Raw genomic sequence first — 17,502 nt, forward strand, 5'->3', positions numbered from 1 at the left:
CCGTATTCATAAAAAAGTGATTTATTTCTTCTAAACAGCACTAAAAGTTCCAAGAGTTCCCTCAGAGTAAGAGCTGCTCCTGAAATTCAGTTCAATTCAGTTTTATTTATATAGGGCCAAATCACAACAAATAGTCACCTCAAGGCATTTTATATTGTAAAGTAAAGACTCTACAGTAATTACAGAAAAAAAAACAACTATAAAAACAAAAATGACCCCCTGTGAGTGAGCGCTTGGCGACAGTGGGAATGACAAACTTCCTTTTAACACATGCTTTCTGCAGGTCAATTAATGCGCCATGCACAATATTTCTCTTGTAGTTGTTGGACTGCAAACACGGTATTGATGATGGACATGCCAGAAAGCCGAAAAGTTCCTCACTGATGGTCACAATCTGCCTAAGTCAGTGTTCACTGACTCTTTCACAAAAGTTCATATTGTGGCATGTTTGGCATGTTGATAGTTTCCACAGTTCATGATATGTCCTTGTTCTTGTATATGGGCACTAGCACGCTTTTCTGACACTTTTTTAGGATCTTCCCTTCCTCTGCAATCTTGTTCAAGGCCTCTTTCAGGTAGTTCAGATCTACTATCCCCATGCATTTCCAGACTTCAGCTGGTATGTTGTCCGGTCCAACTGCATTGCTGTTCTTCATTTGCTTTGGTGCTCGCTGAACTTCTCTGTATGTGATGTTTTCATAGTCTTTGTGCACTTCATCAGGTCACTGTTGTCTTACTCCTCTTGGATTTTCTTCTTTCATTTTTGGAAGTTGTCTTTCCTCCGCTTCACTTTCAACAAGAATCACCCCATCTTTATCTTTGATCAGTTTTGTTCTGTAGATATCTTCTGAGTTCTTGTCTCTCTGCTTGGCCATTCTCAGTACTCTTCGCTGTCCCTGAATGGAGTCCAAGTCCTCATACAACCGAGGCCACGACTCTTTTCTTTGCTTCATTCTACATTGTTCTGTTGGTCTCTGTGTTATCCAGGTCTGTCGTTCTCTTTGCTGTTTTCTTTACTTTTCCCTGATGTTCTCCCTAATATCCCTCAGATCCTGGGTCAAAGTCTCCCAATTTGGTGTTCCATCTCTCATTCTCTGTGGATCTTGCTCGTTGCCTCTGCTGTGAAGGCTCTTCTATTCTGTTCTCTTTGTTGCTCAGTTTCCACCAGTTTGGAGACCCCAGGAGTTTGTTCTCTCTTGTGTTTCAGATGTTTCATTGGGCAAACCAGGTGGGCTGTTATTTGTCAGTTCAGGAAAATACAAACAGGAGAGCTGTTTTTATTACAGTGTTCTGTAAATACTTTCTGTCATTGAGTCCTTGAAAGAGGAACAAGTACTGTGCTAAAATCAAACAGAGCACAGAGAGTGATATTTGGACTGGGATTTGAAAGTCATTGCCCTTCTGTGGGGGTGGGAGAGCTGTTTGAATGATTGCCTAATGTGCAGCAAAATAATCCGCTGTAATGCTAATGATAGTCTGGGCTCTTTTAATTGCAAAGGTAGTTTTTTTTTCTATCAGGGCACACTTTTGGAGGAGAGATTTAAAAAGATAACATGAAGTGGTTTGCAGCAGGCAGTTTACTGTATTTTAAAATCCTGCAGTCCATGCATTGTTATTAAAACTGGTACGATGATACTGTATAAGCTGATGTCGCATTGACTACATCACCACAAGAAATGATATAGAAAAGGTTTAAACATCAGCTGTAAACTATCTCTTGATTGCGCAGTTAAAAAATGTCTCCCATGGTCTCATAGTATCTATCCAGTAAATCAGACAAATGTACTGTGGTTTAAAATTAAAACGAAAACAGTTGTGTTAACTAATCAAGTTGTTGGACTTTTCATGGGGGAAAGTTTAGCAGACAATTTTTTTTCTTCTTGTTTGCAGGTAAGAGGAAGGTCTTCATCACTGGATCATTAAGAGGTGATGAAAATGTCACTGCAATGCAAATGATGTGCACCAGCAAGCAACAAGTAGCAAAATGGGAAAACCAACAATCCCTCATTTTAATGCGAAGGATTATTTTGATGCTAACATTCTCAAAATATTTGTTTGTGATGGGGATTTGTGATAGAAGGATAGCAGAAAGAATGAAAGGGAAGGTTTACAAGATGGTAGTGAGACCTGCTATGATACATGGTTTGGAGGCAGTGCCACTGACAAAAGGGCAGGAGGCCGAGCTGAAGATGCTAAACGTTTCATTGGGAGTGACCAGAATGGACAGGATTAGAAATGAGGGACAGCTCAGTTTGAGATGGTTTCGACTTGTACAGATGATAAAAGATGTTGAATATGGTGCTGCCAGGCAGGAGGAATAGAAGATGTCAGAAGAGGTTCAGAGATGTAGTGATGGAGGACATGCAGAGGGTTGGTGTGACAGAAGAGGATACTAGGGTTGCCACAGATGATCCGCTGTGGCAACCGCTAAAGGGAGCAGCCGAAAGAAGAATAGTTTTGTGCCGTGAATTTGCTGAGAGGTATGACAGACTAAATATTAGTGACACATCAAAGTGTGTAATTTTTTGCAATCTGCATGATCCATTGCAAAGGAAGAGCCAGGTACTGACATTCAGAAAAAAATTATGTAAACAGTGGAGTCTCAGGGTGTTTTGTTCCCAGCCTGAAAAAAATGAAAAGATTTGAGCTGCACCAGCAGGATAGTCTGGAAGGCAAATTTAACCACATACACACTGTATTCTATAAACTTTTATCTACCTCTAATCCACAGCCACAGTACCCAGAATAGACCCATCCAAGTACAGTGATGACATGCAACCTCCACACAGAAAAGCCCCAGTCAGGGTTTGAAGTAAGAACCTTCTGGCTGTGACAACAGCGCTGACCGCTGAACCGCCATGCCATCCCAGTGTGGTGCTCTGTGTCCCTATTGGTCATGAATGTTTTGTTAGGAACAAAGAAAAGATACTTTATCCAGTGAAGAAACACTATAGGGGATCAAGTCATTTATTATTATCATTTTCAGTTCAATTTACTCACCTTGGGAGAAGAATTGAGAACATTGACACTGTTTTTAGGGGGGAAGAAAATCTGACACTTGCACCTGAATTTCAAAATTAACAAAAGCTCAGGAATAAAACAGATTTAAACTATAATGTAACCCCATGTGGACTTGGGTTTGTGTCCCATGAGGTTTATTATTTGCTTTCACTGTCTTTAAACTTCTCTTTCACTCTTTGTGATGTTCATTTATTTTTGGTTAGGTTTATCCAACAAAGCTCGTTGGTTAGATTCACAGACACTCAAACAGTCTGCAGTTTAATCAGTTATTGTCTACACTGAAGCACTAACAAATATTTAAAGCTTATTTGCAGTGTGTCCTGTTTTTCTCTCATTGAAAATATAAAGCATATTTTAATTTGCTCTGCTTCAGGAGAAGTTAAAACAGCGGATGAATATTCTCTTGGAGCCTACCCCATAGCTGTGGACCTTAGTGCCTTTAAAATATTTGCGTGACTAACATATAATACTTTTAAATGCCTTTTAATCACCATACCTTTCATTCTGAAGCCATCAATAATCGCCATAGTCCAATGCATCATATACTCATTATAACTATAGTTGTTTGTGCTCCAAAAATGACCTCTAGATTCATTCAGTTCAGCTCAGTTGTTGCACTAATTCACAACAACAGTGGCTCCAAGACACTTTAACTGTAAGGTAAAGACCATACAGCATTGGAGAAAGCCCTAAAAATCAAGTGACCCCCCCTATGAGCAAGCACTTTGTGACAGTGGGGAGGAAAAACTCCCTTTTAAACGGAAGAAACCTCCAGCAGAACCAGGCTCAGGGAGGGGCAGTCATCTGCTGTGACCAAGTGGATGTGAAAAGAAGGCAAGAGTACAGGGTGACAGGACAAAACACAAATTAAGAGGGAGAGAGAGGACAAGATTTTTAGCTATGTGGGGTGACACTGCATGCACACTGGACAGCCTATTCAAAGGAAAGCAATCAGGAAGATGATCAGAAAGATTTGGGACACAGCATTAGGTTTAGGGACATGTTTGCTGACAAGCGTAGTCGAAGAAAGCAGGTGTGCAACTAAAGGAAGTAAAGGTGTGCAATATCCTCCTTCACAGATATTCATTTACAATCATTCTGGGGTCTTTTACAATGATCATATACATCATCCAGAACCTTTTGCACATGGCTGCAGGCATTTCTGCCTGAGGAACTTCACTATGGAGGGGTTAAAATTCCATTTGCAATAGCTGCCTGTGACAGATGGGACCTTGCATTTTCTTTAGTGAAGCGGGATGCATGATTGGTTAGAAATTAGATCACAGAACTGAAACTGCAGTCTCCGTAGCCCATCTTGCCTCAGACTCAAGCATCCGTCAACTGCCAGGCAGCACCCTTGGCAGCACAGATACAAGCTAAAATCAGCCAATTGTGTCTGAGCCATGATGGCACGTGGCTGCTCCGAGGTCACCTCCCCTCATTTGGTACTATTCATTTCTTTAATAGAGGCCTTTATACTGGCTGATGTAAGCTGAGTGAGCTGGTAGACATTACCTGTGAGGTCTGATGGATAACAATGGCAGCAATGAGCCTGCCCATCAGCTGATGTATAAGTGTGTTCAGGTTGGATTCCAAATCCAAGGTTACTCGGGTGCTTATGTCATTCAAAGCAAAGAGCATGCAGGTCACTTAGCCTTGGAAATCTATGTGTGTGTGATAGTATGCGAGTGTGTACGGGGAGTTGGCCCTGCAGAAAGTCATGTGTTGGGCGCGCGCTACAAAATGTTTCTCAAAATTTTCAGGCATACACAACTTGGTAAAGACTTGTTGCCAGATCAAGACCTGGGCTGCAATGCTCCTCATTTACACTTTCCTCACTCACATTATATTACAATACTGTGCGGAAGTCTTGAGCCCCACTCATTTCTTAATATTTTGCTTCCGAAGAACAAGACTTTCCTGTAATTTATTAAAGTGGTCTTAAGCAATAGTTCTTTAGAGTTTTTCTTTGGACACTGGCTGCTTTTTCACTCACTTTCAGTCCAGTCCTTGTACCTGACCACTTTCAGAGGTGTTTTTGTTTGTTTTTTGAGCAACTTAACAGTGACCTACGAATCACTGAAGCATTAAGAAAGGCACCTAACTTAAGGGATGACAGTATTGTGTCTACATATAAATGATAACCTAGGAAAAAAAATTATTTTAAATTGTATCTTTAGGCACTTTGTTACTAAAAGCCTGTTGCAAAAACACATAATTTGTTCTCATTTCTTTAGTGTTTGTGGATTATGTTCACATGCAGCCTCTTCACATGAGAAGAGCTTTAACCTACATTTGTACATGGCACAACTAGCTGTGTTCACAGACATCGATTTCTGGAAGTATTACTGAGCCGGTTATACTTTTATGAGCTATATCTAAACAAATTAACATGATCAGTCTCAGTGTTACCCAGTGTAGCAGTGTGAGAGTCAAGGAGGTCTGTATATGATGCAGTACTGTGGAGAAGTCTTAAGTACTCATTTCTTTATATTTAGATCCACGTAGCCATCCATCTATTTTCTTCCACTTCTTCAGCCAGTGTAGAATCACCAATTAACCCAACCCCACTAATTGCATGTCTTTGGACTGTGGGAAATGGGGAAGAACATGCAAACTCCACACAGAGAGGCCCCACCAGGATGGTAGATTCGAACTCAGGACCCAGCAGTGCTAACCACCACACCACTGTGATGTCCATCCATGTAGCCAGACTTGCAGTTTTGTGGTGGTCTTGAGCAGTAACAACATCCAGGCTTTCTGAAGGTCTTTCAAAGTTTTAAAGTCAAAGTTTTTCAAAGCATTGGCTGCCAGTGGAGTTAAAGCACACCTGGACAGAAAAAAACAGACATGGATTGGCCTCCCCAGACCCCAGAGCAGTGTGGGATCATCAGGTTTCACATTTGGATTCATCATGACAGAACATAACAAAAGGCAGTGAACATCCAAAGAAGAGCTTTGAAAATCCTTCACAAGACCTGGAGAACTATTCCTGAAGACTACTTAAAGGAATTAAAAGAAAACTTGGCAAACTGTATGGAAGAACAAAGGTGGTGGTCATACCAAATATCAATTTTCAAGCTTATTAGAATTGTAAAAACTCAATTTTGCCTTATTTACTGTATGTTTCATAGACCCATATCCCATTTGCCTAGCAAAATATAAAGAAATGAGCAGAGGCTCAAGACTATTGCATGGTACTGTACATAGAATACAATTTATCAATTTGTATCCAAACATTTGACAATAAGAAAAAAGATAAAATGTTGTCAGACATCTTTAACATAGGTATGCTTCACTCAGCACACACACATTGATGCCCCCATTAGAGCCCATACCATTTCTCTTTTAAGAAAAATTTATTCAGAATTTCAGAATCTTTTTAATTAAAAACTTATTCAAGAACATTTTCAGAACATGTGAAACTGTGACACCTGTGGGCTCTTATAGTTGTGGTCAACAGTTTTGACAGTGGCACAAAGGCAAAAACAACATTTTTATTTATTTGCAAATAGAAATTGTTGAAATCCTTGTGATCTTTACTATATTATAGGAATGTAAAAATAATCTGAATGAAAACAGAGGCAGTAAGATGCATGAAAAGCAACTTTGTGTCATTGCTAAAGGTTTAGACAGCAGGCAATGCCAAATCTAGAAAAGTAAATGGACTAGTTCTTATATAGCGCTTTTCTACTCAGATATGAGCACTCAAAGCGCTTACACAACACGTTTTTACATTTACCCATTCATACAAGCACTTCCATGATTAATTAATTAAGCTAAGTGCTTTAATTATCTAACATTCACTCACATTCATACTCCGACAGAACAGTCGGAGAGCAACTTGGGGTTAAGTATCTTGCCCAAGGATACATTGGCATGCAGCCAGCAGTAGCCAGGAATTGAACCACTGACCTTCCGATCAGTAGGTGACCTGCTCTACCTACTGAGCTACAGCCACCCCGAAAGCTACACCAAATGTTGTCTGGAGGGATGGTAAACTGAGGAGTGGGTTAAAGGTCACTTGGCTTTTTTTTTGCCGATGTTTTGCCTAAAGGTTTATTTTGTTCTGTTTTTGAGGATGTTGAGGACAAGAAATAACCGCAAATCAAAAACTGAACAGAGGCACAACTTGATCCCTTCAAAATATAAAACCAACAACCAAAAAATATCTTTAAACTAGAAGCACTCAGAGAGCGCAAACCTCCGCCAAGGCCAACCCCCTATCCCGCAATAGTGAAGAATTCTTTAAAAAATTCCTGGATCCAGATCGTGATCCGGATCACAGCCAAAAGCTTCTTCCTCTTGTCATTTCCAACCACTCCACAAAATTTCATCGAAATCCGTTCATAACTTTTGGAGTAATCCTGCTGACAAACAAACAGACAGACAAACAGACAAACCAACGCGACCGAAAACACAACCTCCTTGGCGGAGGTAACAACTCAATAATTCAAATTAACAAAAAGCAGGTATAACCTACTATAGCGCTAATGTGCATTAACATGCATCATAATCTTCAGTGAACAGATATAAGTAACATTCACTGCAAAGTTAAGTGTGTTTGCAGTGGCAAAAACAGCCCTCTTCATACCAGAGCTCTCTTTATTCTGTAGATAAGGCCATGTTGAGATGAATAATTGGGACTTCAGGGGACACGGGCCCGGCCACCTGGGAGACAAGGCCACTTCCCTCTGGACTGATAAACTGCACCTTAACCAAGATCATTATCCAACATCTTGTTATTTTAATGGGCCAGGGATAGGGTGTCACAGCCAAGGCCTCGACATCTTGGGCCTTCTCATTTACAGATTAAAAAACGAAAGTGCTGCCCATTAAATATTTAGATACAATCTAACCCCTTGCCCACCTGGCCTGCTCCTTCTCCCTCCTCTCATGTATGCGCGGCCTCTCTTTTACTCTCACTTTTCTTTTTAGCTGCTTCTACCTTCAACTGGCTGTTCGCCTCAGCAGGATCTGGCTATGGTGTTTTGTGTTGCTTGAGCATTCAGTACAGCTGGGTTGGGGGGCGGGGGGGCAGCAACATATTAGCTTTCACTTTTAATCATGCCGCCATCTTATCGCCACCATGAAAAGTGGAGAGGACATTGTAGACCCAGGGGGCTCCAGAAAAATGAGGGGCTATAGGGAGTGGCCTTTGGTTGGCTCAAAGTATGTTTAAAGGTTTCTCTGAAATGGTATGATGACAAAACCTTATTACAATTATTTATTTTAATGCTAAACAAACATTAAAGGTCAGGAAAACTGAACCTTAGTTAAACATAAAATAACGATAAATGACATTTTCAAAGAAATTTACTTTATAATTCTCCCACACATTTATTTCAATATTAAAACACACTTGAATTACAAGAACACAGAGCCAATTTTAGTGTTTTGAAATACATGTTTTTCCAACTTTGTAGTTATTTTCCATTTCTTTGTGAATGTTTTAAATCTGGAGTCACTTTATAGCTCAAGTAATTTAAATAATCTCTTTATAGTTATTTTGCAAAGCTTTGTGGTTTGTCTAAGGCTTACAACCACATAAGATCCATATTAACACTGCCCTGCACACACACTATACCTAATACTGCAAACAACCATTAAATATGGCCTCACCAACCACTGGGGCCTTGAACTGCTGGAGCTCTGAGAATGTGCAGTTTGATTATTTTACCAAAACATATGGGAATACTATAATCAAATTTTAATGTGATTGAGCACATCTCTCAATCATTTATACAACTAGGACATTCAGTGGAACCTGTCCCAGCTACCACTGGGCAAAAGGGAAGGTACACCTTGGCTGGACTGTGAGTCAGTCACAGGGCTAACAGACACCTACGGCCCATTTAAAATCACCAATTAACCTAACACTGCAAGTACAGTGCATCTGATCGGCCCCAGAGTGATTCTCTTTGTCCAGCCTGGGTTCTTCGAAGCTAAAACCTTTTTGGTAAACATAAAATGGGGGGTGGCACTGATGTTATGGCTCATCGTCTGTATCAACTAAAACTACAGAACAAGAGGAGAGAAAAGGAACCTGGAGTACACAAAGACCTGCATTGTTAGTGTGGAAAACATGAAACTTCAACAGATAAGGTACAAACAGAGCAGCAAACAGCTAACACAGAAAAAGGACACATCTCTATCAGACTTCTACTCGTTTCTTCTATTTCTCCCTACACCCCATCTCGAAACCCAATCAGTGCTTATCTAGCCACCTGAGCACCTAAAGGCCACAGATGGACCAGGAGATGCAGTACAGACTGACAACCAAATAAGAGGGAAAAAAAAAAAAAAGAGAGAGAGACAGAGAGAGAGACAGAGAGACAGAGAGAGAGAGAGAGAGAGAGCAATAAATAGGACAGGAACCAGAGGAGGAAGGAAAATGGAGAGCTAGCTAATGGGAGTCCTCAACAGAGGACCTGTGTGACTCACCCAGCCTGCTCTGAATAGCTGCGACAGAGAACCAGAGACTAAGTGAGAGGCATCAAAAGACAACGGAGAGAATGAAGAGGTTTCAGATCACCCAGTCCTCCAGACATCCCACTGTAGCTCTATTGTTCTTGCCATTCTGGGCTCATCTTTCGGCCTAGACCTGCTGAGGGCTCCCAGAGTGATCAGAAGCCATCTTTAGGCTCCCTCACTCTCTGATGGGAGGCCTCAGTTCTGCTCACTTACACACACTGCACAGACTCAAGCTTGATTAGCCTCTTTGTGTTCAAACCTACTGCTGGCCCATGACTGGAGACAGGAGGCACTGCTTAAGTACCTTAAAATGTCCCATTTGTAATCACCAATTAACCTAATATGCATATCTTTGTACTGTGGGAGGAAACTGGAGCACCTCGAAATACTTTAGAACAGGGAATGCATGCAAACGTCAGTATCATACTGATATGTCTGTCATCAGCATACTTGTAACTTGCCAAATATGTAAATGAATAACATTTTTTATTCCATTAATAGAAGCTATAAACCAGTGGCAATTACATTTCTTTGAAAGCATATTTGCTGTTGTAGATTGGCACTCTATAAACCGGATTGTTATTTCTTTGTTTTATAGAACTTGTTAGGTCGAAGCTGGCCTGATATCATTATGTCGTTACCAGAATAAATGCGTTGGCCTGCGTGTAATCACTGCTACAGAGAGAGTAGACAGCTTATGCACAGGAAAAAAAAAAGAAAATCCCCCCAAAAAAACCAGCAGCAAGAAGACAAATTCTCCAACACAGAAGCCAAAGGACGGCTCACGTATGATTACTTCAGTTTTCGCATCTGCATCAACCTGTTCTGTCCAAAAATGGTGGCTTCTAATGTGGCTGAATGCAGCATGCACCACACTGTAGTGGATTGAGCAGTGGACTGCATTACAGCGCGAGGAGAGAAATATCATGGTATAACATACATATCTATTTCCTGTCACAGCTCTGCCATGGCGACCCTCTCCAGTTGATTTTTTTTCCTCTCTATTAGTGCTTGGGCTTATTTTATGCTGTACAGTGTTGACAAATCACATTATAGAGTGTGTGCTAGCACAGAGGGCGAGAGACTGTAGGAGAGAGATTATGGCGACAGGCAGAGAAAGGCACTGGTAGATCCATGTCCTCTTTTTTGCTCTGCAGTAAACTATCAGCACGGATGAAGAAGTCATCATGACCATTAAGCAACAGCAGGGAGTAAATAATGATATGAAGAGGCTGCAGTGTGGAGCGGTCATCATAAGACAAACATTAAGATTTTGAAAACAGTATTGCACACTAAAGTCAGAGGCACAAATGTTTAACTAATTAGCAGATTCAAGAGCGTAGTTTTGAAATCAGTACAGAGATATACAGATGCAGTATTGTTACCACTTTTAGAAATGTCTGCATAATTTGTGGTTACACCAAGAAGGATAAATTGTCAGTCCTGTTTATGTTTGTTAGTCAGCAGGATATATAAACCATAAGCATGCCAAGATCCTCTGAACAGAACAGGGTTTTGTGCTGCACACAATACCTCAGCTACACAATAACGCCACATAATAATCTGTTCTACAGTGTTGTGCAAAGGTGGTCTTGAGCAATAATTCTACAGGCTTTCTGAAGGTCTTACAAAGTTTTTCTTAAGACATTGGCTGCTTTTTCATTAATTCATTTTCAGTTCAATCCTTGTACCTGAATACTTTCAAAGTTTTTTTTTTTTATTTGTTTGTTGAACCACTTAACACTGACTAAAAGGCACCTGAGTCAACAGACATGTAAAAAAAAATTAATGTAGCAAGGAACCCATTTTAACCTGTATTTTAGGCACTTTGCTAATAGCAGCCTAATTTGTTCTCATTTCTTTGATTGAATCTATGAAAAATGCCAAAGTTGCCAAAAAATTTGATGTCTCAATAGGTGTGCAATGCATCCTTAAACAATTTGAGCAAACTGGAAAAATGGAGGACAAAAGAAGGCTTAAAACCTATCTACTGCAGATGAACAGTATTTAAAAGCCATGTCCTTAAGAAACTGGAAAAATGTAGCAAAGACCTGATATAAGACACAGACACTGAGAAATGCATCTGGCCCTTCAGTTGTTGATCACCAGAGCCTCATGAGAAATAGTTTCAGTGGAAGGGTGGCTGTCAAGAATCCATTCTTAAAGAAGGAAAATAGGAGAAAAGGCTGAGTTACACCAAAATCTGAAAATCAGTCTAAAACAGGTCGGCTGAATCAAACTTTTGGTTCAGATCATCATCGATATGTGTGGAGGAGGTGAGGAGAGAGGTTCAAGTGAGTGTCTACAGCCATGTGTAAAACACGGTGAAGGCTCAGTCATGGTTTGGGGTTGCATTTCAGCCAGTGGTGCCGGGGATCATGTGAAAACTGATGGAATTATGAACAGAGAAAAGTACTATCAGATTTTCATCCACCACGCAATAACATCTGGAAAGCACCTGATTAACAACAGCTTGATTTCTCAGCATGATAATGATCCCAAGCGCACTGCCAATACAGTAAAAGCATACCTGGATAGAAAAAAAACCCACACACACACACAGTGAAACACTCCGTCATGGATTGGCCTCCACAGAGCCCTGGCCTCAGCATTACTGAAGCAGTGTGGGAACATCTCGACAGATAATGGAACAAAAGGCACCCAACAACCAAAGAAGTGCTGTGAATGCCCTCCAAGGAGCCTGGAGAACCATTCCTGAAGACTAATTAAAGAAATGACAACAAAAGCTTTCAGGCTGTGTTGAAGAATGAAAGTGTTCATTTCAAGCTCAGAATTGAACAAGCTCTATTTCTGCCTTATTTACTGTATTTCCATGTATTTTTTGCATGTACTTAAATATACCTATTTGCCATTTTCCTAACAAAATATAAAGAAATGAGGGGTGACTCAACACTTTTGCACTGTCTACATATTCTACACCTTTCCTCCATAGTCATGTCTCAGTTTACCTCATACCAGCACTGCACCAGCAATGCTTAGTATTAGAAGTGATCCTTTACGGCAAATATTACACGCGCCTAAACATGAATAAAAGGAAAAACTGCAGTTTTCAATGGCTCTGTAGAGATACTCCATTTGACTGAATATAAGTATATACTTATCAAAGAATAAGTTACTAAGATTTTCCTTCTCTTTGCCACACTGGCATGTATCAGTCAGAACACTCTGCATATAGTAAAACTGATACTAAGCAAAGCAAGTAAGGAAGTTGTACATGCATTATTTTTACATCAGGACTCTGCTTAAAAGTTGGTCCCACAAAGCAAGGCAAAAAAAAAAACTTGATTCAACCTTAAAATGTAAATGACTGAGGTTCTGTACCCCCCCCCGCCCCCCCCCCCCCCCCCCCCCCCCCCCCCAATCCCATTTGGGTTTGAGGTGAAAAAACAGAGCAGTGGGAGTTCACAAAGAGAAGTGTTTCTTTTGGTGAACTGTGTAAAAAAAGTGTTTTATTCACAGAGGTTATGGTCTCGCGCTTGTCAAACCAGTTCCATCAAACTAATCCCGCTGTGTCAACGCCCCAGGACCCAACAAGTAGAAGGGAGGGGGTGAGGAGTGTTCACGGCTCAAAGTTTTGTCTTCATTCCCAAAGACCTGTCAGCACTGATGACATGTGTACGGATTCAAGCCATCTTTCTTTTAGGACATTTCAAGGCTTTTGGAAAATGACCAAAACTGTTCTGCAAAAAAAAGAAAACTCAATCACTGAGTAAACATTCGGTCTGTGTTACCTCTAGTGGTGGCTGGCCATATACATGGATTTGATTCTATTGGTCCACGTTTGTCCAGTCACATACAATAGAGGTCAAAATAGCATCCCATGAAAAATGACATATATCTATCTATCTATCTATCTATCTATCTATCTATATATATATAGATATATATATACATAAAGATGCTGAAAAAAACCACTGTGTATATGTTCATTACATGTTTATTCAAATAAGACTGGGCCAATACAGAATAGCCAGAATATTCAAGATTAAAGTTCAAAGAGTTTGCTGATAGCAATGTATCATTTTTACTTACATTTTACTCTTCATCTTAACTTTTCTAGAAACAGGGTTGGGCAATTTTGCTAGGAATCCTATTTCCCAGATATAATTTAAAGAGAAGTACAAGGCAAGTGCAACTTCGAAGAAGATGAATTTTCAGTGGGTTTGTCACAATCAGCAAATTATGCAAAAAATCTGTCCAAAACTGAATTCTGCACAGAAATATATTATAGTGTCAATATAAAAATATTAATTGATGCTCCTTTACTTTTAATTTTTAATTCAGTTACATTTTATTAATATAGTGACAATTCCCAACAACAGTTGCCTCCAGGCTCTTTATGTTGTAAGGTACCCTACAGTACTGGGACAAAACCCTAACTATCACACGACCATCTGCGAGCAAGCACTTGGCGGCAGTGGAAAGGAAAAACTCCCTCCTCAGGCAGGGGCAGTCTTCAACGATTAAATACTGTAATGGTGTATAAACACACAGGGAGTGAAAAGAGATGAGCGAAGAAGAAATGCTCAGTGTATCATGGGAAATCCCCAGCAGCCTAGGTCTATCACAGCATAACTAAGAGAGGGTTCAGGGTCACCTGATCCAGTCTTAGCTATAAGCTTTATCAAAAAGGAAGGTTTCCAGCCTAATCTTGAAAGTAATCCAAACTGGGAGCTGGTTCCATAGTAGAGGTACCTGATAGCTTTGCCTCTCATTTTACTTTTGAAACCTCTAAGAGCCACAAGCCAGCCCCTTTCTTTCTTTCTTTCTTTCTTTTGAAAGAGCATGTTTGGAAGGGTCTTTAACAATTTCAACAGAAAGCATTGTTTTCATAATGTGTGGCAGTGAATACTGCTTCTGTTTTTGTAACCAAATCTTAAAGAGGTTTATTCCATAAAGTTATGGGGCACTTGATTATAAACAAAACTCATATTTCAAAGAGTTTGCAGGTAGACAGCCAGCAGTTCATCATTCTTGGAAAGTTGTGGATTTTTCACCTTTAGTTTCAGAAGGACATGTCCCTTCTCAGCAGGAAGTGTAAGAGGTAACTGAATGTGACTTTGGGTCAGCACAGATGAGACTGTCATCTTTTGCATATGCATGCGCTTCTGGAGGCCCATATGCCTGCACCCTGGTTTAACAATTCAAATCAGCTCTGTCCACACAGCAGATCTGCCAACACACTAACTTAACTTATGATAGAATCAAACACTGCCAAAAGGACAACCAGCATCTATTATTGCTGTTTCCCCCCTGAAGTTCATTGTTCTGGTGTTATAATGTTTGGTAAACTGACGGGGGAAACTTATAAAATGTTTTCCCCCGTCAGTTTTTTCTGTAAACTAGGAAATAATCCCTATTTATTGGTTTATTTAGACATTAGAAGTTCTCACATGCAAAATGAAGATTGTTCATTGTTGAAGAGGTGGCCCCTTCAAAAATGTTTATGTGGTGCAACAGCAGTTAGCCTGTTGAACAAGTTTAAACTAGTTGTAAGCTGGTGAACACCAGCAGCCTCAAATGCAAACATGGCATAAGCACAAAACAAGATCTGAGCATGTGCCCATTGCATGTGTGCATGCATACATACGGTGACTTGGAGGGCTGAAGCCATAATCTACAAATGTGAGGATTTGTAATCGATTATGACTTATATACCCATATAACACATGACATAAAAGCAATAATAACCTGTATAAGATACAAGTCAACTCAGATCTCAAATGCTGCTCAGTACCAGAAATACACCCGGAGTGCAGTCAGCAAGGCCAGGCTGCGTGCTAGTGACGGCCATGGTGAGTGAAACACTGCAGCAGAAATCCAGGATGATGCCAGGATGTGGCACGTGGCAGGTTTCAGGACAGTTTGACTTGTCTTTCCCCAGCATGGCAGAGCTGTGATATGACATAGATATGACTGTTTCCCCACAGGTGAGTCCTGTTCATCTCATGTTATTAACTGACCAAAGTATCAGCATTGGTTGTAGAAATCTAACATAATATCAAAAACTACATCTTTTTCAACAATAGCATCTAATACTGTACATCTATCAGCAAATACAGTGTCTGTTCTCATTAAATTTCTACGTTTAAAATCGCTGCATTGAACATGGCTCCCGTTGGGTACACAAAGCGCACTGGAGACACAACAGAAGCTGTCACCAGTCATCTGCCCCGCACATCGCTGCTACCTGCACATATAGAATGAGTAAATTTGCAGTTTGGAAAGAAACATGTTCTTACTCAATTAGTAATTTTCACATCCTCATTGCAAGTCCTACTTACTACTTTCTACTTGGCTACAGATAAAACATGAAGGTATGAAGTCATTCTGTGTGTGGGGTGTGGGGGCAGAGTAGGATGTGTTTGTTAGTACTGGGTTTGACCCTGTTTTATCATGGGTCAGCTGTGACTCAGGCAGGAGATGGACCCAAGATGCAGAAGCTTTATTTGCTGATAGACACAATTGGCAACAGCTGTGCAGGAAAAACAGAAAGCAAAACTAAATCCAAAGCACCACGACCAAAGGCATACCAAAATAAAGCAGGAAGCAGCAACCACAGAGACCAGGACTAAGACACGTGAACCTGACATAATGACAAAGGATAAGCAATACAAATACACGGAGATACAAAACACCAGCTCAACCTGAAACACAAACAAATCCAAAACCCAATAATGAACTAGGAATCTAAACAAAGAAACATGGCAGAAGAAACAGAACTACAAGAATCAAACAGAAAACACTGGGCAAAAGACCCAGGACCATGACACGTTTTGCCTTCATTCTTTGTTGCACAAATTATCAAAGTGCTGGAAATATTTCTCAGAGATTTCCGCCCCTATTGACAAGATAACATCTCACAGAGACTGAGATCTGTTAGACTGAGGTCTGGTGACTGTGGAGGCCATTTGAGTACAGTAAACTCATTCTCATGTTCAAGAAACCAATTTGGGAGGCAGCCATCAGAAGATGGGCGAACTGTAGTCAAAAACGGTCAGCAACAATACCCACTTAGGCCGTGGCCTAAGTGGGTATAATTTCCTGGCCTCAAAGAGTGCCAGGAAATTATTCCCCACACCATCACACCACCACCAGCCGCTTAAAGTGTTGATACAAGGCAGGCTGGATCCATGCTTTTATGTTGTTTACATTAAATTTCGACCGACCATCTGAATATCAACAGTCATCAGACCAAGTAACATTTTTCCAATCTTCTCAATCTTCTACTGTTCTATTTTGGTGAGCCTGTGCAACTTGTAGCCTCTATTTCTCATTCTCAGCTGACAGGAGTGGCACCCAGTGTGGTCTTCTGCTGTAGCCCCTTTGCTCCAAGGTTCGATGTGTTATGTGTTCAGAGATGCTCTTCTGCATTCCCCGGCTGTGGTTATTTGACTTACTGTTGCCTTCCTATCAGCTGGAGGCATCCTGGCCATTCTCCTCTGACCTCTGGCATCAACAAAGCATTTCCACCCAGAGAACTGCCGCTCACTGGCAGTTACTTTCTCTTTTCACACCGTCCTCTATAAACACCAGAGATGGGAATGCAGAAATTCCCCAGATATAATCCTACACTCATGTTTTTCATTGGAGGGTTGATTCAAGATTCAAGAGACTTTATTTGCCATGTAGAGTGAAATATACATGAAATGTAGTCTTTATTTTACTAAAATGTGGTTCATCAATAAGATAAAATAAATAAATAAAGCAAAGGATGGAGGGCTGCCCTCACTATTTTTAGAGGCGTGGGACTCTCAGCCACTCTCGAAGTTTGTCTGTTATAGTCTGCACACATCTGCTGCTCTCCCCTCCTCCAATGAATGATTTACTGTTGGGTGGGGGTCTTAGCTATGCAAGTACATGAAAACAAAATGAGGGCCACTAAGAGGATAGCAAGTCTCTCTGGTTGGATAGTAGGTAACAGGGTGCAGACCCCTACCAGCAGAGAGAGATGTATAAGTATGCCCTGCTGTGAAATCTACATCT

The 17,502-nt window shown here is 40.6% G+C and overlaps 1 protein-coding gene across 1 annotated transcript in view; it reads right to left on the minus strand.

Moving 5' to 3' along the window:
- LOC115788528 (retinoic acid receptor beta) overlaps positions 1 to 17,502 on the minus strand; it is a 96,173-nt gene that overhangs the window by 54,563 nt on the left and 24,108 nt on the right. The window lies entirely within an intron of this gene.

The sequence above is a fragment of the Archocentrus centrarchus genome, chromosome 11 (genome assembly GCF_007364275.1).
Source record: "Archocentrus centrarchus isolate MPI-CPG fArcCen1 chromosome 11, fArcCen1, whole genome shotgun sequence".
In the NCBI taxonomy this organism is placed as follows: Eukaryota; Metazoa; Chordata; class Actinopteri; order Cichliformes; family Cichlidae; genus Archocentrus; species Archocentrus centrarchus.